Genomic DNA, 24,275 nt, shown 5'->3' with positions numbered 1-24,275 from the left:
TTTTGTTGCATTCAAGTTCAGGGGTATTTATGGATTTCCTGTGCTCTTTAAAGCAGTCACCTTTCACTTCTCACTCCTTCTCATTCAAGTGGAGCAGGAATCACAGGGTTTGCCTGGGCTGGAGGATGATGAAAACACTGCAAGCTGCTGACAGAAATTGAATACAAATTGGGAAATGAAATGTTATGAGGCATTGCAAACATTAAATATTTTGTTGTTTTGTCTTTAGAGATCACTGAATGATGTGAAACCTTCCTGACACATGAAGGTCTTTGGAAGCTGAGGTGCCTGAGGGCTGCTGGCTCAGAGCAGGGCTGGCCAAGGGACCTTCTCTGAAATCCCTTCTCCACACAGGAAGAGAAACATTTGCTCATCTGATGGTGCACCTGGAACAAATTTGCATGGTCTGTTGATATTTATTAGTGCAGGTAAGTGAGGAAGAGTTTAAAGATTTTTCATTTCAACTTCTTTGAATTATGCATTAGGGTGAGGATGCTCAGAGCCTTTTGTATATGCATTTTATTGTCCAGTTTGTGTTTTCTCCTGAGATGTTCATTAGTTCAATTTCAAGCTTTCAGATAAGCTCCAAGGAGGGGGAGTGGGTTTATTTTAGAGGAATGAAAAAGACAGAAGAATTTGCTTTATATCTTTGCTGCCCAAAGTGACACTTAAAAGATCCAGCTGTGAAAAATGCAGGTAATAGACTCTCTGCAGTGTTAGGCAGAGGTAAAAGATGAAAGATAAGCCTGCTTGCAACCAGAACCCTATTTCAGCTGCTTCTCAAGTGTGTTGCAATCAAGTCTACAAAGACATTTCATCATATCACTGATAAAGATTGTGCTGTATTGAACTGATCTGCAAACATGCAAACAGACTAAACTTGTGTGTGCATTGTGCCTATGTGTGCATCTGGATTTATGGTTAAATGGAAGGACAGCTTTTCAAGAGCTTTGTAGTAAAGTAAGAGAAGTTCAGTGCTCATTAACTGCTTTCCAGTTGTTCTTTTATTTTGGCTCTGCTTAGCATTTTTAGTGCATGGAAGTTCTAACTCAGCAGTACAGCTGTGTCATGACAGAGTAGCAAAGAGCATTTCCAGCTTTAAGGGCTAAGGCTTTATAAAGGTAAGGGGATAAAAGGAGTTTACAGCAACTGTGCTTGACTTCCTTTTCACTGTCACTACCTTCTGGAAGCTGTTTTGTTCTGGCTGCTGATTAACTTCTTCAGTGGTTATTTGTAAGTCAGCAATCAAGGATTGTTTCTGAAGCTGAAAACAATTATCAATAATATAGGACTGGAACATTTGAACAGCAGCTCCCATCTCTAAGAGCACACATTTAATCCTCCTCAATGTTTTTAACATTAGAAACATGGTGACCTTCCACAGTTTTGTTCATATTACCTTGGATGTAAATCTCCTTCCTAAACTGTGTGGATGTGTTTTAACAATGTTTCTCTTTGGTAGGACAGACTAGAGTTTCACAGGAGAGAAAAGTAAGATCATAAGGAAACAGGATACAACAGGGCAATAAATGAGTGGTTTGCCAAGAAAATATACATAAAGTTTTAGAGCCTGAAAATAGCACATTCTACTTTTTCCCTCCCTGAGACCCTTGTGAAGGATCCTATTCATGATGCCATTTAGTCTGTGACTGTTGGTGACATCTGTGCCATAATCACCAAGAAGAACCAACATGTTGGGCTAGTTTTAATTAAATATGTGTGGCAGGTAACAAAGTATGGGATAATTGGGATGCTGTTTGTCAGGCAGAGTTGGGTAAATCTGACAACACCCAACTAAGCTTTGTATAGGAATGTAAATCCTGTTGTCTGCATGGGATGGTGCTGTGATTTGTGGAAAAAGGAACCCTGGTACAGAAGGAACATCTGGGTGGTGCCTTTATCGTGAGCTCAGGAGGGATTGGATTTTCCAGCCTCTTGCAAGGGTCCCGTCTCTGTCTTCAGTCCTGGCACCAAATTCAACTACTAGGTCTTTATTCAAAAGTATTAGTGGAACAAATAATAACTAAGTTCTCCTCTTGAAGTCAGATCTGAGATGCTAAATATGTCTGTCAGAACCTTCCTGGAAGAATGGAAATTTACAGTAAATGCAGCACTGAAAGCAGAAGTATTATTCTCTATTATAGTTCTGCACAGCTCAGCAGATAAAGCAGATACTTTGTGCAAGCCTGGCAGCAGAGATAGACTGTCTCAGAGGCATTTTATTAATTTTTCAAGAGTATAAATCAAGACAATTTCATGTTGAATAAAGAATTAAATACTTTTTGCTCTCATTTCCGGACTCTCAGTAATCATTAAGGAGACAGTAAAAGGACTGCAAGGGAATTAGCTTTTTGACCCAGTATTCACCAACAGTAGATTCTGCTAACAGTGGGGATAGACTTAATGAGAAGTTTGCAAGTGAAAGATTTATATACTTTCATTACAGGCATATTTTGTGAGATTTTTAACTTTGTGGCCTGAATGGAAGCTTTGAGGCAATTACTAAGAAAATAGTAAGAGCCTTGGGAAAAAGGAGATGTGATTAACTTTCAGGTCCTGGTCCTGAGATTCTGCTGAATGGCACATGGTCTTGCACCTCCATGCATTTCACAGGATCCCTTCTCATCCTGTGAGGTCAGTGGAGAGGAGATAAGCAGCAGCCTTTCAGAGTTGAGACAGGAGGCAAATGGAAATGTAGGTTATCATATATATTCAACATATTCATAGTTCCTCAATTCCAGACTACTGGGTCTTCAGAGCACACATTTGCTGTACAGTAGTTGGATTTGTCACCTTGCTGCAGGTGCCAGCAGGAAATAATCTGTTTAGCTTGATCCCTGATCTGTCTTTGTGTGGGAAAAATAGGCAAGGGAAGGTAAAAAGGGGATAATACTCTGCTGCTGTTCTGCAGCGTGCCTCTGGCAGGGACATAATCCCAAGGGTCAAAAGCTGAGAACATCAAGCAACTTTAAGCTAACAAAATAAATGCTTGGCAGTCCTCCATCAGGAGCCAGATGCCTCAAGATTTAACACATGAATGTGCCTTCTCAGCATAATCTTGTCCCATCCACCAATGAGTGAAAATGTCCCATTCTGGAAAAAATTCTCTGTTCTGCTTCAGCAGGGGCTTCTCCTTGTCCTGGCTAGTGGGAGGAATAACAGGGTTTATTTGCTTGAGCAGGTGCCCATGGAGCCATCCCATGCCCCAATTGTTACCTCAGTGTTGATCATGTTTCTATGGGACTATTTCTGTGAGAATTATGGCAAGGCCAGGCATGTGCCACTTAAAAATGGATAAATTGATCTTCAATAAAGGATTTTTTTTTAATCTATTACAGTAATACTGGTCTGCAAAGGTAAAATATATTCTGTTGAAGAATTTTCAGTCCACTTCACTGAAATTCCAAGCTGTGTCCATTTTACAAGACCTGCCTTATATTGGTGTTTTCTTTATCAGGATACTCTGTTAACATTGCCAACATGGGCTCAGTAAGGTAATAGGAAATACATTTCATTCAAATGAAAAAAGCTATGAAATCCAAAGGTAAGCTTTATAAAGGCCATAGTGCCACTGAGTCCTGGGAAGATGGCTGCATCTGCTTGACCTGATGGGAAATGGGAAATGTAGGAGTTTCTCCTAAGACTTAGCACACTGCATTGGCCTTCCTGAATTTGAAGGCTACTGTAAGATAAAATGCAGGAAACAACAGGAACTGAATCAAGGACTTGACTAAATCACTTTGACCAACATTCCTCTTTCATGTTAGAGCAAAACAATGTTGCAGCCTGACTTATAATAAATTGCTGCTTAATAAAGCCAGAAGTAAGTCATCTCTTTTCAGCTAATTCCTGTTCAGCTTCCCCAGCTATAAACCCTTATTAAAGAAGCTTTAGCAGCTGTACTGTTCTCTGAGGCATGAAAAATCTTGATTAAAGCCACTATACTGGAGTCAATGAAGCTTAAACCTTGATATACTGGGACACAGGGAGGGCCCAAGCCAGCTTTATGCTCCCCAGTGTCCTGCTGGCCAATCCACGGAGGACTGCTTGTTTTTGAGTCTGCAAAGCAGCTTGCCAGACCTCCTGCCTGTCAGATAAGCATCGTGTTATCTGTGCCTATCTGCAAGGTTAAGAGCAGCCAGCAGAAAGCTGCGGTCACCAAAGAAAAGATATTTAAGCAACTTGGGGGCTGAGCTTCTGGCATTCCTGCTTTTGACAAAGAGGAGGTTTTGGGGGGAAAGATCATGGATTTTACACTTCAGGTGTTTGGTTTGAGGAGTACAATTGAGCTGGTAGTGCAGTTTTTTTAATAGCTCTAAGGAAAGCTGTGCCTCACACTGTTATTTAAATCACCACGCGACTGTAACTTCATTAACAGTGTTAATGCAAGGTGATTAGTGATTCATACAAGTCAACTGTTGATAAGTTAGGTTCTGCTCTGAATAATATCATGTGACTGCAAGGAATGGAACCTAGCAGAACTGGAATGCTGGCTATAGATACAATGGTACTGCAGTCACAGGATTAACACTCAATCCATGAGTTTTGATTACTGTATTTTTAATATTAATATTTTTTCAGTTTCTGGCTATGATGTAAATGACTTTGAATTAGATCTGAAAAGCACGGAAACAGCTTTATGTAGAAATTGATTTTTGGTTTTGTTCAGTTTTGTTTTTCAGTCCTTGCAACAAATGAAATATATTTAATTAGTTTTACATTTGTTTTCATTTTGTATTTGCCCCAGAGAGTATTATAAAATATACTCCCCCAGGTAATGAACTGCTGAAATATTCTGATGAAAAGTATATAAAAGACATTTTGATTTCTTAATTGGTAAATGAAAAATTTTCTTGTAAAGATTAAAAAGCTCCAGAAACATCGAGATTATACTGCAAGTGATTTCATCTGTAAACTAAGCCTGGAACCTCCAACTCATCAGTTGCTATTGCAAAATATCTTAGCAAGAAAAGAAGGCATAGTAGCTGGACCAAGGCCACCTGAACAAAACACTGATTGGGAGATTGCTGCTATAGAATCAAGAATCATGTAAAAACATTTTTTATGATTAATGAAAATTGGTTAACGAGTAACTGGCAAAGAACAGATCACACCTCTCTAGCTGGTTATTTAGGTGTCATTTGCTTTAGTGATATCACAGAGCTATTGTGTTCTATTTGGATAACCTTGTCTGATACACTAAAAATCACTGTTTTTACAAGATTGTTTCTTTTTGAGTTAAAGCAGAAAGGCTGAGTCATTGCTCTTAACCCATCTGTACATAGGCAGCCTCTGAAGTCCATGCCAGCATCCATGTTTGGGGAAAGGCTCAGGAAAAGTGAGAATGTATGGTTCTCTGGGGGCAAATGGCAGAAATTCAGGCCTGTGCACAAACAAGAACTCTGATCTATGTTCTAATTGCAAATTGAGAGATGCTTCAATTTGTTTTCTTGGGGTTATGGTATAGAATGTTCAAGGCACTATTGCTTTTAAATGTCACTCAGAAGTTGGGTGTTGCTGCTGAGGCAACATCGAAGAGTGATATTACAGAAGTAAAGACTGAGGATAAATACTGTTGGCTAGAATGGATTTATTTGTTCCCTGTGTGTAAAATGTATCATCTTTGCTCACAAGGCTCACAAACGTGTCATGGTAGGTCATTAAATACATCACAGATCATCTTATTTTCCTTTGTCCATTTCATCTTCTTTCTTTGTAGTCTGCTGTTTCTTCTCTGTCAATAGTTTGTGTCTATTTAGGTGAGAAAAACAGGTTATTGCTTCAAAAAATGTTATTCTTAATCCTTTCCCACTAGTATAGTTGAGCTTTTTAGCTAACAATTTAGGCAAATAATAACAGATTTTTTGGTGATCTGATTGGAAGGAATTTCTTTAGTACAGTAAACCATGTACAGCTTGGTTTCTGTGGGGAATGAGGCAAAATAAGTTAAAAAATTGTTAAGGAATTGGTTTCTAGCTATTCTAACTGTTTTCTTGTGCTAGAGACCACAGGAACTAAAAAGAAAGAACCAGTATTGTGTCAATATCAGTCTGGGATATTTTCTTTGCAGTCACACAAATCATAAAACATTCATGTCAAAAGGAGAAATAAAATAATTCTTATTCTAAGGGCTTCAACTGCTACTGTCTTTCATATTATAAATACAGTTCATAATAAACTTACACCTTTAGGGTGAACCTGCAGGACAGAGGAAATCTAAAAGATAACTTGAAGAATAATGAACTTGGAGATTGCACACAAATTCAGGGAAACACCAAGCTGGATTAGTCTAGTTCTTCCTAGGAAGCACCAGTTTCATGCTGAAAAAAGCAGTGTCTTCTGGAGAGATATAGACCAAGCACATAATTAACAAGCACTGCATTTTCCATCTGTCAGGAACTCTACTGCCAAGGTGTCTAAACTGAGGAACTGAAATTTGTGCCTGCTGCAGGTGCTGTAGGAACTGCAATGCTCCCGCTGGCACTGCTCTGTCCTGTGCTGCTCTGGGACAGCCCACTGCCCTTTTGCAGACCAGGATATTCTCTGCTAGTGTACTCAAGTGGGCAAAGACAAATTGTGAATAAGTGTGAATAAAACTGCTCCCAAGTAGGCCAGAGTAAAACTAATATGCCTGTTATAATTATAATTTGCATTGAATTCATCCCAGAGGCTAATGAAGATGTGCAATTAAATTATTTCTCCTAGGACTGACTTAAGGGGGGAATTTGAAAGCAAGGTTTAGAGGGGCAAAAAAAGAAGTTATATCTAATTCAAGACACTAAAATATCCTGTATTATAGAGATTTTGGTGGTACTTTGTTGTTTGTAGTCTAGTATGTGCAAACCCCCCACCAAGAACTGCCTTTCCCCTTTTTTGTTATGCTCAACCTTTAACAATAATTGTCCATAGTTCTGCAGCACAATTGATTTGGTCACTAGGCAGGTACATCCTTCTGTGTAAGCTGGAGTGTAAATAATAGAAATAAGAGGATGATTACAGTCATCATCGATGTCTCCACTGCATTTAATCGACCTCAGGGATTTTTTCCATTGCAGGAGATAAAGTAACTATATGTGAATAGTAGGTTATTTGATCAGTGAAGTGTTTTTTAAATAGCCTGTACTTGATTACTCCATCAGCCTTGGATTGGTGCCTCCACAGGTGCATGAACTGCGTTTCTCTGATTTACTCTTCATGCTTGAAAACCTGATCAAAGCCTTGAATGTGGGGATATGACAGTACAAGTGTTGTGATTATCATCTGCAATAATGCAGCTTTGCTGTAGAGGATAGATGATTTATTAACGCTGGATTAAGACCCATTGCCTCACTGAAACAGTGCCATCCTCCTTTCCAGAACGTCCCCACAAGCAGAGTGCCTTGTGCTGAATGGCACAAATTAGTAGTGCAATGAAACTAAATTTCTGGAGCTTTCAGGTCCAGTATTGAGCTGTAAGCAGTTTCTCTCAGGGCAGTGTGTGCAGGGTAGTTTATTCTCAAGGGAGAAAGTTGCCTCAAGAGAACCATTAGTAACAAAACCCATAAACTATGGGTGAGGAGATGAAAAGACCTGTTTGAGGGCCAATTCTGTCTCTGGTAGGCTCTGCTCTTAGACCCCTCTCATGTTACCCTACAACAAGATGAAAAGTCACTGTGCTGGGGGCTATGAAGAGCGTTTGTGGCACTCCCTGGTACCTTACAGGCACTCAGCAGACACTATTAGTGCTGGAGGCAGCTGTAAATGACAGGAATCAGTCCTGTTAAACTGATATTGCTCTTTCACTGTTCTGGGAAAATGAGCAGCTGCACCGGGATTGCATTCTTATTTCTCAAAAGCATCCAAGCACCAGGCTTCTTGCCACAATTGGAATTGTGCTTCTTGCCACAACTGGAATTCTGAATCAGGAGCCACATGGATGTTTTCAGATCTTAATTGACTCCACAGCAGGCATCCAGGCTTAGAGCAGAAATCCACCACTGCAAAGAAACCAAATGCTTTAGGGGATCCTACATTATGTACAGGGTTAACAGGGAAGCAGGAGGCCTTATTTATGTGGAGTACAGGAATTGCCAAAGCTGAAGAAATATTGTTTTCTTTCAATGATTAATATGCTCGGTACAAGTGTAGCATTTGCTGCCAGCTTTCATTAACAAATCAATGGAAAACAAACCCGTGTGGTAGGGAGTGTGTCTGGGAACAGCTTAAACAGGACTGAGCTGCTTTAGATTTCAGCTGTTTTCTTTAGCACAGCAGTGTAGAGCACTTTCTTGTTTATAGGATAAACACAGGGAATTGAAGTGATCTGTGTAGCACACAGGAGAGGTTGCCAACCCATAACATTCTGCAGAATGCAAAAATTTCATAGCTGCTCCCTTGGGAGTCATAGGCTACAATCTTCTTGCATGTTGGTTTCAGTGTAAATAGCAGTTAAATCATCAGGACAGACAAACTGCCATGAAAACTTTGAATAAAGTATTAGTTCACTTTCCTTCTTTCATAACACAGGTTCAGCAGACTCAGAGCTCAGCCAGCTATTGGTTCAGTGACATTTCACACCAAATGAATATAAGTAATGCATAAAATTAAGGCTGTAAATGTGTGCTTTTTTAGGTCATTCACAACAAAGAAGACTGAAATACAATAGATAACTTTATTTTTAACCTTATTTTCACTTCAGAGTGGTCACACAAAGAGATCTCAGTCTGGACATGAGTTTGATCTGTGACAAGAACTTCACTGAATCAGCCTCAGGATGTGCAATGATTGGAGTATTGCTTTCAGCATTTCCAGTTGCTTGAGGCTTTTTCTATTTTTTATGTAGAAGTTAGATTATTTTTAAAAAATGAGCAGAAACTATTCTAAGCCCTAATGTGGCTGTCCTTCAGACACATTGAAGCATAGCAATCTTCAGAGCCATCTGTTTGAATATTTGTAAAATTATTCATTAATGGTGAAAGTACCTCACAAAGTGGCAAAAATATTTCAGGAGTAAAAACAATAGTTACAAACCCATCAAAATATTTCGGAGTAAAATCAATAGATACAAAACCTGAGGGAGATAGGGCAGCCATCCCTGCAGGTTACAGATTTAGGGCAAGGATGGCTTTGGGAATCTAAGATATTTGTTCTAAAGCCAAGTACTCTAATCTGAATGACAGAACTGAGAAATATGCTGTACATTCAACTGTATCTGTGAGCTGTGCTGAAACCAGGGAAACCTTCCCCATAAATGTTAGATAGGAGACCAGTCCATGTGCCCTGCTGCTCCCATAAAATCAGCCTCTCCCAATTGTCTTCTCTGCAAAGTACAAAATCCCTCCAAACAGAAGAGAATAAGATAGATTCCAGCAGCTTAGAATAAAATAAACATAGATTTCACAAAGGCTAAGCTAACATGCATCAAAAAATGTTTCTATAGATCAAATAGATGGAATTAGATTTACATTTTTCCTGCACAGGATTTTGGTGTTTAATACAGACTTGGTGCTCATGTAGCTGACATGGTCATGCCCTAAAGAGAACTTTTTATTTCGGAGAACAGAACCTGGTCTTCAGTCACAACATACTGTAACTATCTTCACCATGCAAATGTGGTTATTTGCTAATGATCACTATTTATGTAATTGCATCACACTTTTCAGTCTTGTGTTCCCCCTATAGTGATTATGTTCTCTGTGTCTCGTGTGAGTCATCAGACTCCTCAGGTATATCCAGAGTGTGCTGTGCAGATTGATGCACTCAGCAGGTGTGGCAAAGGACAGGGCAGTTCAAGTAAAAGGAAATTGAAATGTATTTTCAAAGAGAATGTACAAATAGCTTAGTGTTTGATTTCCAGGGTGGTGATTAATCACAAACTGTGAGATAAGAACATACAGGACAAATAACAGTGATAGCCGTTTGATGTATCATGAAGTAGATTCACCTCTGGTTTGAGCTTGCTTTTGGTGGTATGAACTAGAAAGCAGGGAGTCTGGCAGGCAAAAGGCTGATTTCCCTCTCTGTGGTGAATTCTGGGGGCTGGAAAGCAGCACTAAGAGGACACTGACCTCATGGTCTGGGATTTTCTGGCAGTCTGTGAGGACTCCTAGCAGATAAGATGGTGAAAATTAAAATATGGCCTGTCCACACAATCTCACAGCTCATGTCCATGATGCCTTAAGTTTTAGCTTTCATATTTTTCAGATTCTGTACTGCATTAGCATATAACTCTGAACTTCATCTGAAGTGTTAGCAAGTTCTTCTCACAGTTCAGTCACACAAAACATTCCTTTTCCAGCCCGAGAACCAAGAACACTGCTGCAGCTTCAGACCCAAAAAGTGCAAACAGGGAATTGAGGAGAGCATTCTGGGAGGATGTGACTTCATAACCTGGAGCTGTAATTGGACAATTAACCCCAAAATGTAAATGGACCAAAACTTATAAAAGCATGAAAACTCGTGACCTGTTGTCCATCTTGGGTCCATCTTGGGTGTAGCCTTGGCCGGGCTCTTGCACTGCCCAAGGTGCATCCTTTGAAGGCCTTTTTAATAAATGCCTACTTTATTCCTTTAACACTGTCCAGCCTCTGTTCTGGGCAGCCTCTCAAGGCATCACCCATGCTCAAGTTGACCCTACTAATTTATTTGTACTTGCTTGTGCTAGAAAGCTCATCTTGGCCTCCATATACATTCTGAGTTCAAAGATGGAGTGACTGTATTTAAGCCCTGAACTCAGCTACCAGCAGTGTGATCTGCAGAGTCTGGAGGTGCAGTGTGTCATCAGAATGTGTCCAGCTTATACTTGAGCTAGGTGAAGGAGCAAAAGAAATTTGGAGCTTTTACCTCTTTCCCTTGTATTTATAAAATCATTGTATGCTTTGGTACAACTTGCAGTTCCAGCTAAAAGCTGTAAAAGTTGCTGTGTTCCAGATCATAAATTGGGGTGAGATGGCAGTGCTGTGTGATGAGGCTTGCACAATACCCATGCAGCTTATATCTGACTTAAGGCTTTGCTATTAATTCCTCACTTTCATGAACACAAAATTAACTTCCTGTTCTTTTTACTTCTCTGAAGAACACATCCTGTTGCACGACACAAGCAGGACTCTTTTTCTAGACAGAATAAAATTCCTCGAGGTTTAACTCAGTGAAGTAAGATCATCTCTGACATGGTTGTGCATTCCCCATTACCCAGTGCCTCACACCACTGGAAAATGAAATTAGTCCTGGCCTGAATGTTCCTGCTGTTATCTAACTCCCACTGTACTTCATGTCAATTATTAACATCAGTGATGATAGAAATCTTAACACATGTTAAGAAACAGGACTCCTACAGAATTTTTGTTAATCTGTATTATTTTGCCCTATGATCTTTCTTTCAGAGCCTACTAAAAGAAAGAGCCTACTTTTCAGAGCCCACTTTTCTCCATCTCCTTTTCCAATGTGCTCTCCCAATTTGAGTGTTTTGGAGTGTGTTTTGACATGTTCCTTTCAGTATTTGGAGGACAGAATGCAAAAACCAATTATTATCACTGTCACACTCCAGCCTGAGATCTATTTCATCATATAGAAGCCTTCTGTTTGATTTAATTCTATCTAATAATAATACCAAGAAGACTTTAACAGAAGTCAGTAGGCACTACTAAACTACTTAGCTGAGCTCTCAGATCAGAATATATATATATACATATAGATATATATATATATAAATAAATAAAGGAAGTCATACCTGCCTTAAGTGTAGAAAACTTTTTTTTGCTGTTTTTGCTGGTTTACTTACTTAATGTTTTTCAGTGAAGATCCTTTGATTTTTTTTCTCAAGGTAATAAATAATGCAGTGTAAAACCTGCTAACTGCCAGGAAAGGGAAGAGTCCAGTCATGTAGAACTTGGGGCTGGGAGCAGGAGGGGGCAGATGGATGTAGAGTCCAGGATTGAAGCATGAAAACAAGGGGCTGGTTTGACTTTGCCCTACTTCCAGTGCAGGTTTGGGGCAGCACCTACGGAGGAGAAGGAGCTTTATGTTCTGCAGCTGGGAAGGCTGAGCATGTCTCCAGTCAGGAAACAGTAACCTCACTACACCAGGTGTGTTGGGGATGGAGGGAAAGATGACTGAGCTGTATCTTTCTGCCATTTCTTTCCAGAGGACACAGTTTTAAGCTTTGTCACCTGGAAAGTGGCAAAACAAAAAAATGGTTACATGCTGAATCTGACTCAGGAGGAGTCTGGGGAGTGAGAGAAGTGTAGGACCAAGCTCGCGGTGGGCAGCTTCTCAACAGGATAAATGGTGACAGTGCCTGATACTGAGTAATGCCACCCTCATGCTCTTTCACTACCATAATCTAACTGCACATAGGCAAATGGCACAATATTTACATTGTATCTGAATAATGCTGTGTACATGGGACAATGAAACACAGCGATCAGCTTTAAAAAAAGAGCCTTTTCCAGCTGAAATTTCCCCACCTGCATGGAGTCATATCAGAAGAGCAGTTCTAGTGTTGCAGGTCTGAGTTAGGGATTTTTTCTGAAGAGTCACAGTCTGTCACTTTTTCTCTTTTCCTTTCTCAACTAGATAAAAAAGCTGTGAGAACTAATCCATAGATGGGAGTGTGCTCATCCTTCCCTGCAAGGAAACTGCTCTCTGAATCAAAATCTGAGAGGAGCCAGCTAAATGTCAACAAGGCTGTAGGTTGCATCTGCACATTACCAGAAGCAGGAGCATTAAACAATACCAGAATGAATCAGTGATCCAGGCATATAGAAGGGCTACCTATAAATTCCTGAAACTTATGTAATTGCAGAGCCCACTTGTGTAGGTCAGTCATGAAAATATTGTTCCTTTTTTAAGTCAGGTGTCTTTTATCTTTTTTTCAGCTCTAAAGTGATTCATTATGAAAGCTTTTTAGTATTCACTTTATTTCTCATCAAATCACTCATTAAATGTGTAGAAACCTTCTAAAATTAAGAGTATCTAATTTAATTACTATTTGAAATGCAGAAGTCTTACAACAGCTTCCCCCAATAAACTTTAGGAGAGCAGGACAAATTCCTACTTAGTGAAGAAGCAGTGCTAGATTCTGAGAGATGAAATGAGCCTGCAAACAGTTTGGTGAACAAGGAACAGGAGAAAGGAACTTCTTGCATTTTCCTTTATGCTGTGTTAGCTGCTGCACCACATGCATGAGATCTTTCACCTTGAGTACTTGCTCAAATTCTGTGTTTTCTTGAGCTCTCTGTGTGTCAAGATAGCTGGAATTGGTATCCAGCCTCACTGAGCTCCTAGGCCAAGGACTGGATGAAATGTTCCCCGTTTAGGATGCTGTGCAATGCCAGATAGTGTGGATGTTGTGTTGTTTCACATGGTGTCATTTCATGTTCTCAGGGAGAGGGGGAATTGATTGCTAGATGTGAGCACAAGACCAAAGAGTGTGGAGTCAGCTCCTGATGCAGGATGCAGCTCACCCACAGGAGCAGGGCACTGCTCTCTGGGAGGGGTTTAGCACTTGCCCAGCTCCCACCGAGCCAGCACTGCAGGGGTTTGGTGCCATCTCAATGTCCCCCATCAGGGGTGGCTTGGTCCGTCCATAGATAATTCCCTGCAGGGTCAAAACACACCGGGCTGAGCACAAATAACCTGGGAAGATTTGATACATTTGGGATGGATATAATGTAGAAGATCCTGACCCTATGAAAAATGTTGCAGATTATTCCATTGTGCAATCACTGGGCACTTGACTGATGACAGCAGTAGTCCTTTGTGTTTCAGGTCAAATGCTTTCTCAGAAACAAACCCAAAAATAACAACAAAAAAACAATGCAGAAAATCAGGAAGAAAAGAATTTTTATTTTGCAATGTACTACATTTGGGTGGTAGAAGGGTGTTAAGTAGCAGTAGTTGTAGAAGTGCTGTTAGAAATTTTCTCCTTAGTACACAGGATTTATGATGAAATTAATCACACCAATTTAAGGAATAATTCAACTAAGCATTTTTCTGGAATGAGAGACGTTTTGTTTTGGAAAATTCAATTGGGTAAAGAACTTCTTGTAATAAATGATGTGCTATGGGTTATGCAGTGATATATGAGTATCAAAGTACTTAGCTGACCTTGGTCATTACTGAGGGAATTACAGCAGAGGCACTACTTTAGTGAGCTGCAAAGTATCCAGTTAAGATATATGGTATTATGTTTCCATATAGTTTTTTCGCTGTGGTACCAGTTAGATAGTAACATGGTGGATATTATCACCACTCTAAAATGAGGTATGGGAGATACAATCTTGTTTGTCTTGGCCTGCTGCACAGTGATGGTAGAATCTGAGCCTGTACCTGCAGCTAACTCCCAAGCTTGTTCCTTCTCCAAGCTTTCCAAGTACATGCTACCATTGCCATCCCTAAGTCAGCAGTGCTCGAAAAAGCACATGTGGTGACATGATGAATTTCCAATAGAGGTACTTGAAGAACACTTGAAGAAATGTTAAGGACAGTGGCAGGGACTGTTCACGTGGAATACAGTTATTATCTTTGCTCAGGCAAGATTTACATGGGAACAGGCAGAAAGAATTTTTACTAAAATGGTCAAGGAATTGGAAGATTTTTTCATAGTATGAAAGACAGAAACACATTTAATTAAACAAAGCAGAAGCACTGTAAGGGCTAATTGATAATGTTGACACAAGAATCAGAACTTAAAATTTGTGAAGATTAGATCTGCACTGTAATTTTTATATAAAGAGAGGGGAAAAAAACCTTCTGTGATGAAAGAAGGACAAAATGATGCAGTGCCATGAAAGTCTGCCATACTACAAGGGATCACCTTGTAGTCAGTGTTCCTTTAATCCTTAATTTCTCTGTACCTTGGAAAGCATGAACAGAGTTATTACCACTTGCAGGCCCAAATTTCACTATCACAGAGCTTGGCCATTCCTTGCCCTACACACAATGCCACCACAGTTTTGAATAGACTGCTCACAGTTTGGATTGGTTAAATAAGAGCTGGCATGGAAACTGCAGTGCTGCATCAGCTGCTTCTGTAACCCCTGTGATACCACATGAACAGCAGCAATGGATAGGTGATACCATAGACAGGCCCTGCCATAGACTTACCTTCTTTTTCGCTTATTTTTTTTATAATTGATGTTTACAGCAACATTAATTCCACGCTCTCATTAGAGCCTGCTCTTATGCCAAGGCATTATTCCCTTTGTAAGGTGTTTTTTCAAATACCATGCTGCCCTCTTGAGGGTACATAACATGCTTGGGGGTTTTATGCAGTTACTGGAAAGAAAATAACTTTTTAATGAAAATTTGTTTCTTATGGAAATAAGTAGCTTAGACATGAGCATTTCAAAGCCATCTTTGTGATTGGGATGTTCCAAAAGGAATTGGCCATGCAAGTCCTTGCAAATGACTTAATTACTCAACCCTAACTCCACAAAAGATTTAGAGAATTATGTGCAGAGGAGCCAATGGCTAGGAGTACAAATAGAGTTGTTTTCTTAAAAACATCGGTCTGTTTAGATTTGAAAAGAGATTTAATTTGCAGAATGGGAAGAATCCTGCTTCCAGTGCTCTGGTATTGACCAGATGTCTTGCATGACACAGTCATGGTCCTTCCGCTCCAGAGTGGTGAGTACACAGTGACTGATCCAACCTGTACTGCAGAGCTCTGGCTGCCTCGTGATTTCTCCCATCTGCAGTGTCTCATTTGAAATGTTTGCTTTAAGAGAACTGCATGTGTCTGTGTTGGCAAGGTAGGAATGCAGGTGGTTAGAACAAGTGCTGTGAAGGACATGCAAAGTATAAGCACAGAGGAGGGAGACACTGACAGAAATTGCCTCTGATAGTTGGGGAGGGAGGTAACATCAAAAAGGAAAGTTACTGGAGTGGCTGTGTGCAAGAGTCCCTCTTAAATGGATTGTTTAGCATGAGACCAGATGGACAGTGGTGGGAATACTGTTAGGTGAAGTAGGTTGACTAATTGCTCATTGTTCATTTATTGTTCTGGGAATCAATTTAAAGTACAGTGTGTTCATCAGAGACAGACTGGAACAAAAGAAGAAGGAGCTGGTTAGGCCTCATGTGGTGGTGTGCCACTGTAAGGCTTGGATTGACAGGATATGAGAAGACATTTTAGCTATCTGTCCTCTCTCCTCCTGCTCCCCATGTCTGTGCTATTCCAAGGGGATCCTAGAGAAGCAGAAGTGTGCTGGGAGTGATTTCTGGTGCTAGAAAGTTTAACAGAGCTTCTACTGACTGGACCAGAGGCAAAGATTTCCATTTTTTCATGTAGTTTTAGAATATTTGCTGCCTGTCCTCAAGGGTCAGATTCAAGCCCCAGCTGTGCAGTCAGGAGTGGCTCCAGAGCTGGTGAAGCTTCTGTCCCACCGGTGCCAAGGTTGGCAGAGAGCTCCTGGCTGGCAGTGAGGTCAGAGTGACTGGCACCTGGCATAGCAATGCCACAGTCAGGGCTCCCTTTGCAGGAGAACTTTCCATTCCAGCTGCTCTGACAGGAGTCGTGGGCTCCTGAAGGGATCTCCAGTGTGTCTGCCTTGACTGGAAACTGGGAATTGTACTTCACTGAGCAAATGTCCATGGAATGGCTAATGCCAATGAACCTCAAAACCATCCCCATTGCAGGGAGTAGTGTTACTAAATATAGGAGGAAAATGTATTCTTAATATCATATACCAAATAAACCAATGTCCTTTTCTGGTACTTTCTAAAATTCCTATAAAATAGGCAATGGCCCACATATTTATTTTTTTCAAGAGTAGATAGAAATACTCCTTGGCCTGTCTTTTTGTATGCAAAATTTCCAGGCCCCCCGCACTGTACTTCCTTATACAGATTTTCAAGTATTCTTGTTTTCCTTCTATAAAAATAGGCACATGGAATGAGTAAACACCACTAAATATAAGCAAAAATCCAAGTAAAAAATGAACTAGAAGTGTTTATAACTGACTGTGAAAATGAACTCCTCTTTTCATTGATTGTCTGATAGAAAGCTGAACATTTACTTTACTTTTTAATGATCAAATGCTTGTTCCCTATAGATCAGCCTATACCTGATAAGGACTTCAGCTAGAGAAAAGCCCCACCAAAAAAAATACAAACCCAAAAGACCTCAACAGCTTGATTGAGTTTGATTTCAAGTATGGAATAATGTATTATAAAATAGTTTTAAAAGCAGGTCTGCTGGAACAAAAAGCATAAGCTGCTTCTTGAAAATTAATCCTGTTTACTGACACTGTTATTTTTCACAAACATAATTTTTTCTTTTTTTGTGGCAAGAACTTAACTGAGTTCAACCTCTTTTCCTTTCCCTATTGCAGAATAGCTTTGCCTTGTTTCTCAAGGCCATGTGACTCCTCAGCAGCTTTCCTGCCTTTCAACCTTTGCTCACTAAGATGGAAGGATCTTTTCACTTGTGTTGTTCCAAACTTCTTAGAGACCTGCAACTTGAAAATATTAACATATGTCCTTGTGCCTTAGGATATTGGTGCATAATTATAGTAAAATAAATACTGAATAGAGAATTGTGTTCAGCTGCTGCCCATCACTCCTGTGATGTTGCTCTCATATATTCCATCTTTAAAGGTCTGTTTACTAGAGAGGGGAGCAATAGATAAAAAGAATCATAGGATACTTTATGTTGGAAAAGACCTCCAACATCACTGAGTCCAGCCATTAACCCAGCACTGCCAAGGCCACCACTAAATCATGTTCCCAAGTGCCACATCCACATGCCTGTTAAATGCTTCCATAAAAGGGGACTCCAGCACTGCCCTGGGCAGCTTGTGCCAGGGCTCAACAGCCCTTTCCATGAAGAAATAAGCAAAACTTCTGTGGGGACTCTCAGAACTGGGGACATGATGACAACTGGTAACAAACAGGCATTTTTAAAATTATCTGTTCTATATTTTATATCTCAGGGGCAGCTGAGTTTTCCAGAGATTTCTTTGAGGAAATGTGTACGCAGACATGTTGATGTGTGACTTTGTAAGCCAAGTGTACTCTTGCTGGAATTTTTTTATAATCTGTGGAGCAGTGTAGAGCAGTGCTTTTCAGATTTTCTGTGGACACCAAGGGAAAATTTGTTCAGACACCTCACATGCAAAAGCTGTTGTAGAGGTGCTGTTGAGATTCAGACACTTTTCATATAAGCTTTATCAGTTTTCAGAAGTTCATAGAAAGCTCCTGGTTTTCCTGTCTTGACAAATTAACATTCAATGGGAACGTTGCTCATGCACACTGAATTTCAATATCTGCTGATATCCTGGTGAAACATGTCCAGTGTGAGCCTAAGCACAGATTGAGGAGGAGCTGTAGAGTATCTGTTTATTTGTGTGCTACATTTCAGCTCTTCTATTCTAACCTCCCCTGTGTCTTATTTCCCTGAACCAGTGTGTTGCAGTCTTAAGACGGGAAAGCTCAAATTTTTGTGTGCAGTAGGACTATGCATCAATAAACAAAAGCACAGCATCTGCAAACTGAGCTGTTTTACTTATGATGATTCTTTTTAACCTGCAATTACACAAAAGTCAGCTTAATGACTGTCCATTCATTTTGCTTGAAGCCATATGATCCTGAACTCCAGCACTGTCTGATTTCAGGCTAAACAAGGTTGGTCTGGGTTGGTACCAAACTGTGAAGAAGCAGGAAATGACCTTCAGTAACAACACTTACTGCTGGTTCAGAGTGGGCACATGGACATTGTCAGGACACTCCTTTTCCTGAGCTGAGACTGAACAAGATGGAAAGCAAAATTTTATTGTTAAAAAAAGTTCTGACTAAAGTACAATTTAATCAAAAACTTCTATGACAGAGTGAGGATCTAAAATCTCTTTCTATGCTTGCATTTTTATATCTAAACTAGAGAAACCTATCAGAATAGGAATCAAATAATATGCAGTATTGTTGCTTTATTAACTAGTAACCAGTTGTTTCTGTCACAGAATTTGATAAGAGTAAACAAAAAGAGATTTGATTTTTAACAGAGTCAAATATGTTTTTGCAGAAATGTTATCTAGTGATTCTGTAAAAGCAAAATTCTAATTTTCAGTGCTAGTTCTGCAAAGATGTAAAATGTAATGTGACTTTAGCAGATTATCTGGGCTTGTCACATATTTGGGTGATCTAATTGCTAGAAATGTCTGTAGACATTGCAGGCTTGAAAGCAGCTAGTATTGCATTACTGAAACTTCTTATGCAACTGTTTCTATGGCTTTAAGGGAAGATATATTTTGCTGGTACAGTAATAGTTAGATAAGTATAATTAGTAATAGTAAGTTATACAATTTGTCATCTCAGTTTCTTTTTCTTGGCAATGGAGCATTATGTTTACTTGGTCTCATTCTCTTACTGCATATTCAGTGCTTCTGAAGTGGCACAACTCTGACCCTTTCAGATAGCAGACACAGAGCTAAGTTCTGTTGGTTTGGACATAGACCTGGAACCCCAACATTTGTAGCAGCTGAGGCAAAAAATGATAAAAGATGGTGTACATAGCAAATAACAGGTGTTGGATGCTCTCCCTTAAGCTCTCATGGGCACCTTCCTAGTGAAGTATTGAAGGAGCTTCCTGAGGACCTTAATCACAGGCAAAAGGTAGGAAAAAAACCAAAACATTTGCACAATCCAAGAAAGTCTGTCTTGGAAAGAAGTCTCCATCTATGGAGGTAATTAGAGAAGTTGCTGAGATCTTGGAGACAATATTTGCCCTATGACTTCTTACTTATCCCTGCTGCACTGAGGCATGAGAGCAGTAGTGAGCTTCCATACAATAAATATTCTATACATGTATAATGCTGAGAAATTTGAAATTGTTGGTTTATTCTGAAAATTACTAAAAATTGTACTTCCCTATCCATCAGATCTTCCTGTTGTGCACATTCAGTTATAATTTCTTACTTGAGGTGAAGAAGGATTAAAGGAACATTGCTACAAACAAAACCCCCTGACACAGCTCAGCTGAGGACTGAGGAGCTGGGTTGATTTTCCATTGCAGCATTTCTCGTCAGGTCCCAGATGGTGACACATGAGCAGAGACCCCCTTGTCAGTACAGAGGTGATGGAATCACTGCAGCCTGGAGTGTCAGGATTACACTGAGTTCAGTTAAACTGATAGGCTACAAGCCTAGAAATTAAGTGTGTGTGACAGGATCATAGTCACAATTTAAGCACTCTAAAGACAGTTTGAAATGGAAAATGTATTGAGTGTAAAAAGAGTATTAACAAACCCTGACAAAACAGGTTAATCAGGCTGCATAGTTTTTTCTCTTGCCTTCTAATTTATACATAGAGTTTTTCCTCTGTGATTATGTCAGCCTTAGCTCAAGTGTCTTGAAGGACATGTTTTGATCCTTTATGTTAACAAATATAGATGCTCATCTAACTAGAATGTTAAGGAAATACTTGCAGTCATATAGATAACCCATCATATGACTTGATATATTCATTATTTAGACAAAATGGATTTTACTTACAGATCAGATGATGAGTTAAAAGCTTTCTGCAGTATCAAGTTGTTCAAGCTTTATCATAAGTAAGAGCTAAAGTTTTAAATTCAGGGAGGTGTTTTGACAGCGTGGGGGATTTCTCTCTAAAAATGTGTTTCAAATATTAATCATGATGAAACATCATCTGTATGTGACCTTCAGAAGGTTATGATGAAGAAAAGACTTTTAGGCTGTTTTGGTAACAAGAGTATCACCAGCAATGGCAAAACAGGACAGACTGAACTTATAAACATTACATCAGCCCTGTGCTAGAGATAACATGTTTACTAAACTTCTCAAAATGAGCTGAGACCACGAGTCATCTCATTGTGATCAGCACTAGGACTATTTCCTGCTAAGACTGGCTAACAGACTGGTATATTACTGCTTGCCCAAAATATTAAACTTACAAAGTGAAGCGTCCTTATTTTGTGTAAATAAGTACAAGTGTTCTCTCCTGGGAGGACAAAAAGGTTGCCAGCAAATACAAGTACTGGAAAATACCAGCATGTTAATAAGGACATTTGAAGTTCATCTGTTTTTAAGGCAATCTTATTATCACATTGATAAATGAAAAAAATATACCTTTTTGTCTTTCTAAACAACTATGTTTATGTTTTTAATTCAGCAAAACTGGTCTTTGATATTTAAATAGGTTCTCCTATGCCACAGGATGTTTAACTTTTGGCAGTTCAAAACACACTTGACTTAGTACTCTATGAAATGGGATAGAAATGTGCTCAGGTTTTGCTGTGCTTTTCATTGTCTTCTCAGAGATCAGTTCATGTTTTGGCATTTTCCAAATCTATTGAATTGGGAAGGCTGAGGTAGAAAAATAGTGGAGAAATAAATGCGTAAAACTAGGTCAGAGCGCTTGCCTGCATTTCCAAAAGGGAAAAACTGGGATTGTTCAATGGTATTTTCGGAAAAATTTCTAAGTATTAAAATACTCCATATATATTTAGGCTCATTTTCAGAGGACGCCTCTGTGGTAACACAAGTGACATTTTTAATATGCCTTTCCCTTGCTAAGCCTTCTTAGCAAAATCAAATGTCATTTGTTGTCTCAAAAGCTAAAGACATATTTCACATGTCAGATGTACAAAGATGCTACTGAACAAAATTACAGGCGAGACATTTAATTCTGCTGCTGCTGGAATTTCTGTCATCTCTCTTTCTGATGCAGTGCACAGCAGCTCTCTGTGGTGACAGCAGAACTGGTTCCATTATGCTGCAGAGTAAATTAATACTTTGTGTGAAGGCTCAGGTCAGAAAAAAAACCAGTTGATGGCTTGTGTGCAGAAGTGACACTGCTACATGATTAGGAACTACTGCAGCATATAAGTGGAAACCTGAACACATTTATTTTCAAATTTCAATTGTGTCATTTTTGAAACTATTTATTTTTAGGATCAGCATTATTAGCATTTCTTGGGTTACAAGAGAACCCCATCTACCCAAAGAGCAGATGACCTTTTCTAGTGGTGTATGCTGAATATGTTAAATATTATAATTAATTTCAAATAAAGGAATGGGTCATATTATTTATCTGCAACATTAAAATTTTAATGACCTTCAAAGAAAATCATGTCTAGTTTTGCATGACTTAATCCTTGACAGTTATCAGTATTTTGTCTATCTTAGGGGCTGCAAATTTGTCCAAAGTTTCAGATAAATATATTTGAAAGACAGATGAGCTAAAAGCAAGATAGTTACTTCTATATCCTGCAGCAGAATTCTTCAGCACTTTTGGAAATGTCACTGTTTTCCAAGTAATTTTAAAGTGTTGTAAGTAAAATCCTGCCTACCCTAGGACTCCATGAGTCAGTTTTGATTTCAGTGTCTATTTCTACTTGAGAAGAAGCATTAAAGAAAATACATTTGCCAGAATTACTTAGAAGAAAGGCAAGCTAAATTCAAAGGTTTGAATTTGCACTTAAATCCAAGTATGTGGATGGCTCTCCCTGAGTTTAAATTAGAAGAGAGCAGTATTTAGTCATGACCTGTTGTTATGGATTCTGGAAATGTTGAGCAATTATATTTTTGTCTCCAATTCTCGTATGGCTGTGGCAAATGGAAGCAGGTGCTGTTTGTGTGCAATCACAGCAATTCAAATCTGCCTGCACTCACTTCCCTTGGTCAGCAGTGAAACAAAGGGATTCATACAGAAGAAACATTTCCCTCCTCTTCCCTTACTCCCTAATTGCTACAAATACTTCACTTAAGAGTAAATAATTTGAATTGTCTAACCTTATAAAATGCCTTTTCAAGCAATCTATTGCTAAAACCTTGTTTGGCAAATGTTGTCAACTTGTCCAGAAAGTTGTTCGACATAATGAAAATGGGAGACTTGTTTCCTCAGGGGTACATCTTCTGTATCTATTGGATTTATTTACTTGCAGTGAAAAAAAAATCACAATGGTTTTCCGTGTTTCTAAGCATCAATTAATTATTTGAATTCCCTTGTGTATGTACAAAGTAGTATTTCTTACAAAAAGCTAGACAAAAAACCCAAACAGACAAAAAACCCAAACGAACAACAAAACCAACCAAAAAAAAAAGCCCTTTCCCTATTAAAAGAATAGGAAAATAGCAGCATCATTTTTTCCCCCTGCAACTAGGAATCATTAACAAGCAGAAATATAGGAATATTGCCCTGGGTTTGTAGCCCAACTCCTTTGTGTGTTACTCTGATCCACATTAGCACAAAGGACTATACAGCCATAAAGCTTTAAAGTTGTTCCATATCGATATTGCAATTAAGATTGTACTTATCTGGCTGCTGATATGATTTGAAATCTGTTCTTCTTCTGTTTTGAAGTTCAAAGAAATAATGCAATAGTCCTGCAGTAAATCTGTTCAGGAGAAAGACTTCACAATTTCAGTCACAAAGTTAAATATTTGCGGCATCAAAACCAGCATTGCTGACTCTGAAAAAAGGACATCTCTCTTCTGCAGAGATTGACCATTTGTCCAAAATTAAACAAAAATATATATTGTATGTTGCTTCCAAAGGCACCAGCATGTGATCTCCACACTGTTCTCACAGTGCACATGTTTAATTAGTCACAGATACAATGCTAGCTTGAATGGCACTCCTGTATTACAATATTCATTTATTTAATTAAACTTTGTATTTAATGCAATATATTTATATTGCAAATCCTATCATACCACTAAATCCATTTTTCTGCTGCTAGATTTGCATTCAGTTCAGGATTTGAATCATGCTCAACCTCATTGTTCCAAGTAACGGAATTTATTAGAATGGATCCACACAATACTGCACATGATGAAAACAGGAGAATCAGAAAGCCAAAGTGCAAAGCCAAAAATGGAGGAAAATAAGACTGGCAGTTTTGCACGACTGTATTTTGGAAGGCCAATGTGTTTCCAAGGCCTTCTTTTCAAAAATTGCCACTGACCTTTCCCACAGTGCTGAGCAGGTCTGTTGCAATTTCTTATTAATCAGAGTAAGTCAAAAAAACACGCTCTGTACATTTACAGAACTGGTATCAAACTCCTTCAGTAATTGAAAAGAAAATTAAAATCTTCTGTTCTCAGAACTGTTGCGGCTTCCTTTTCCTATTTCCTACACTAAGATGAGGCAAACTGTCCCAGAATTTACATTCAGTTGCACTCAGTGCTTTCAAAAACCCCTCTCACATAATTACAACTCTAATAATCCTTCACCTGCCACCTCAGTTTCCTCATGTGAGAGGTTTTTGCCATTTGATGTTACAAACGGCTTCATAAAGTAGTAAGAGGAAGAAAAAAATCTTTAAAAATCATCTCGAA

The 24,275-nt window shown here is 39.1% G+C and overlaps 1 long non-coding RNA gene across 7 annotated transcripts in view; it reads left to right on the top strand.

The window, feature by feature from the left end:
- Positions 1 to 24,275, top strand: part of LOC128814934 (uncharacterized) — a 53,609-nt gene that overhangs the window by 12,323 nt on the left and 17,011 nt on the right. For 5 of the 7 annotated variants that reach the window (XR_008439513.1, XR_008439514.1, XR_008439510.1 and 2 more), the window contains exon 2: positions 230 to 428. This is a non-coding gene — a long non-coding RNA (uncharacterized LOC128814934). The remainder of the gene's footprint in view (positions 1 to 229; positions 429 to 24,275) is intronic. The other 2 variants (XR_008439516.1, XR_008439515.1) reach the window with 1 other exon arrangement.

The sequence above is a fragment of the Vidua macroura genome, chromosome 15 (genome assembly GCF_024509145.1).
Source record: "Vidua macroura isolate BioBank_ID:100142 chromosome 15, ASM2450914v1, whole genome shotgun sequence".
Taxonomy (NCBI): domain Eukaryota; kingdom Metazoa; phylum Chordata; class Aves; order Passeriformes; family Viduidae; genus Vidua; species Vidua macroura.
The sequence above is the reverse complement of the archived record's forward strand: the minus strand, read 5'-3'. Positions and strand labels throughout refer to the sequence as shown.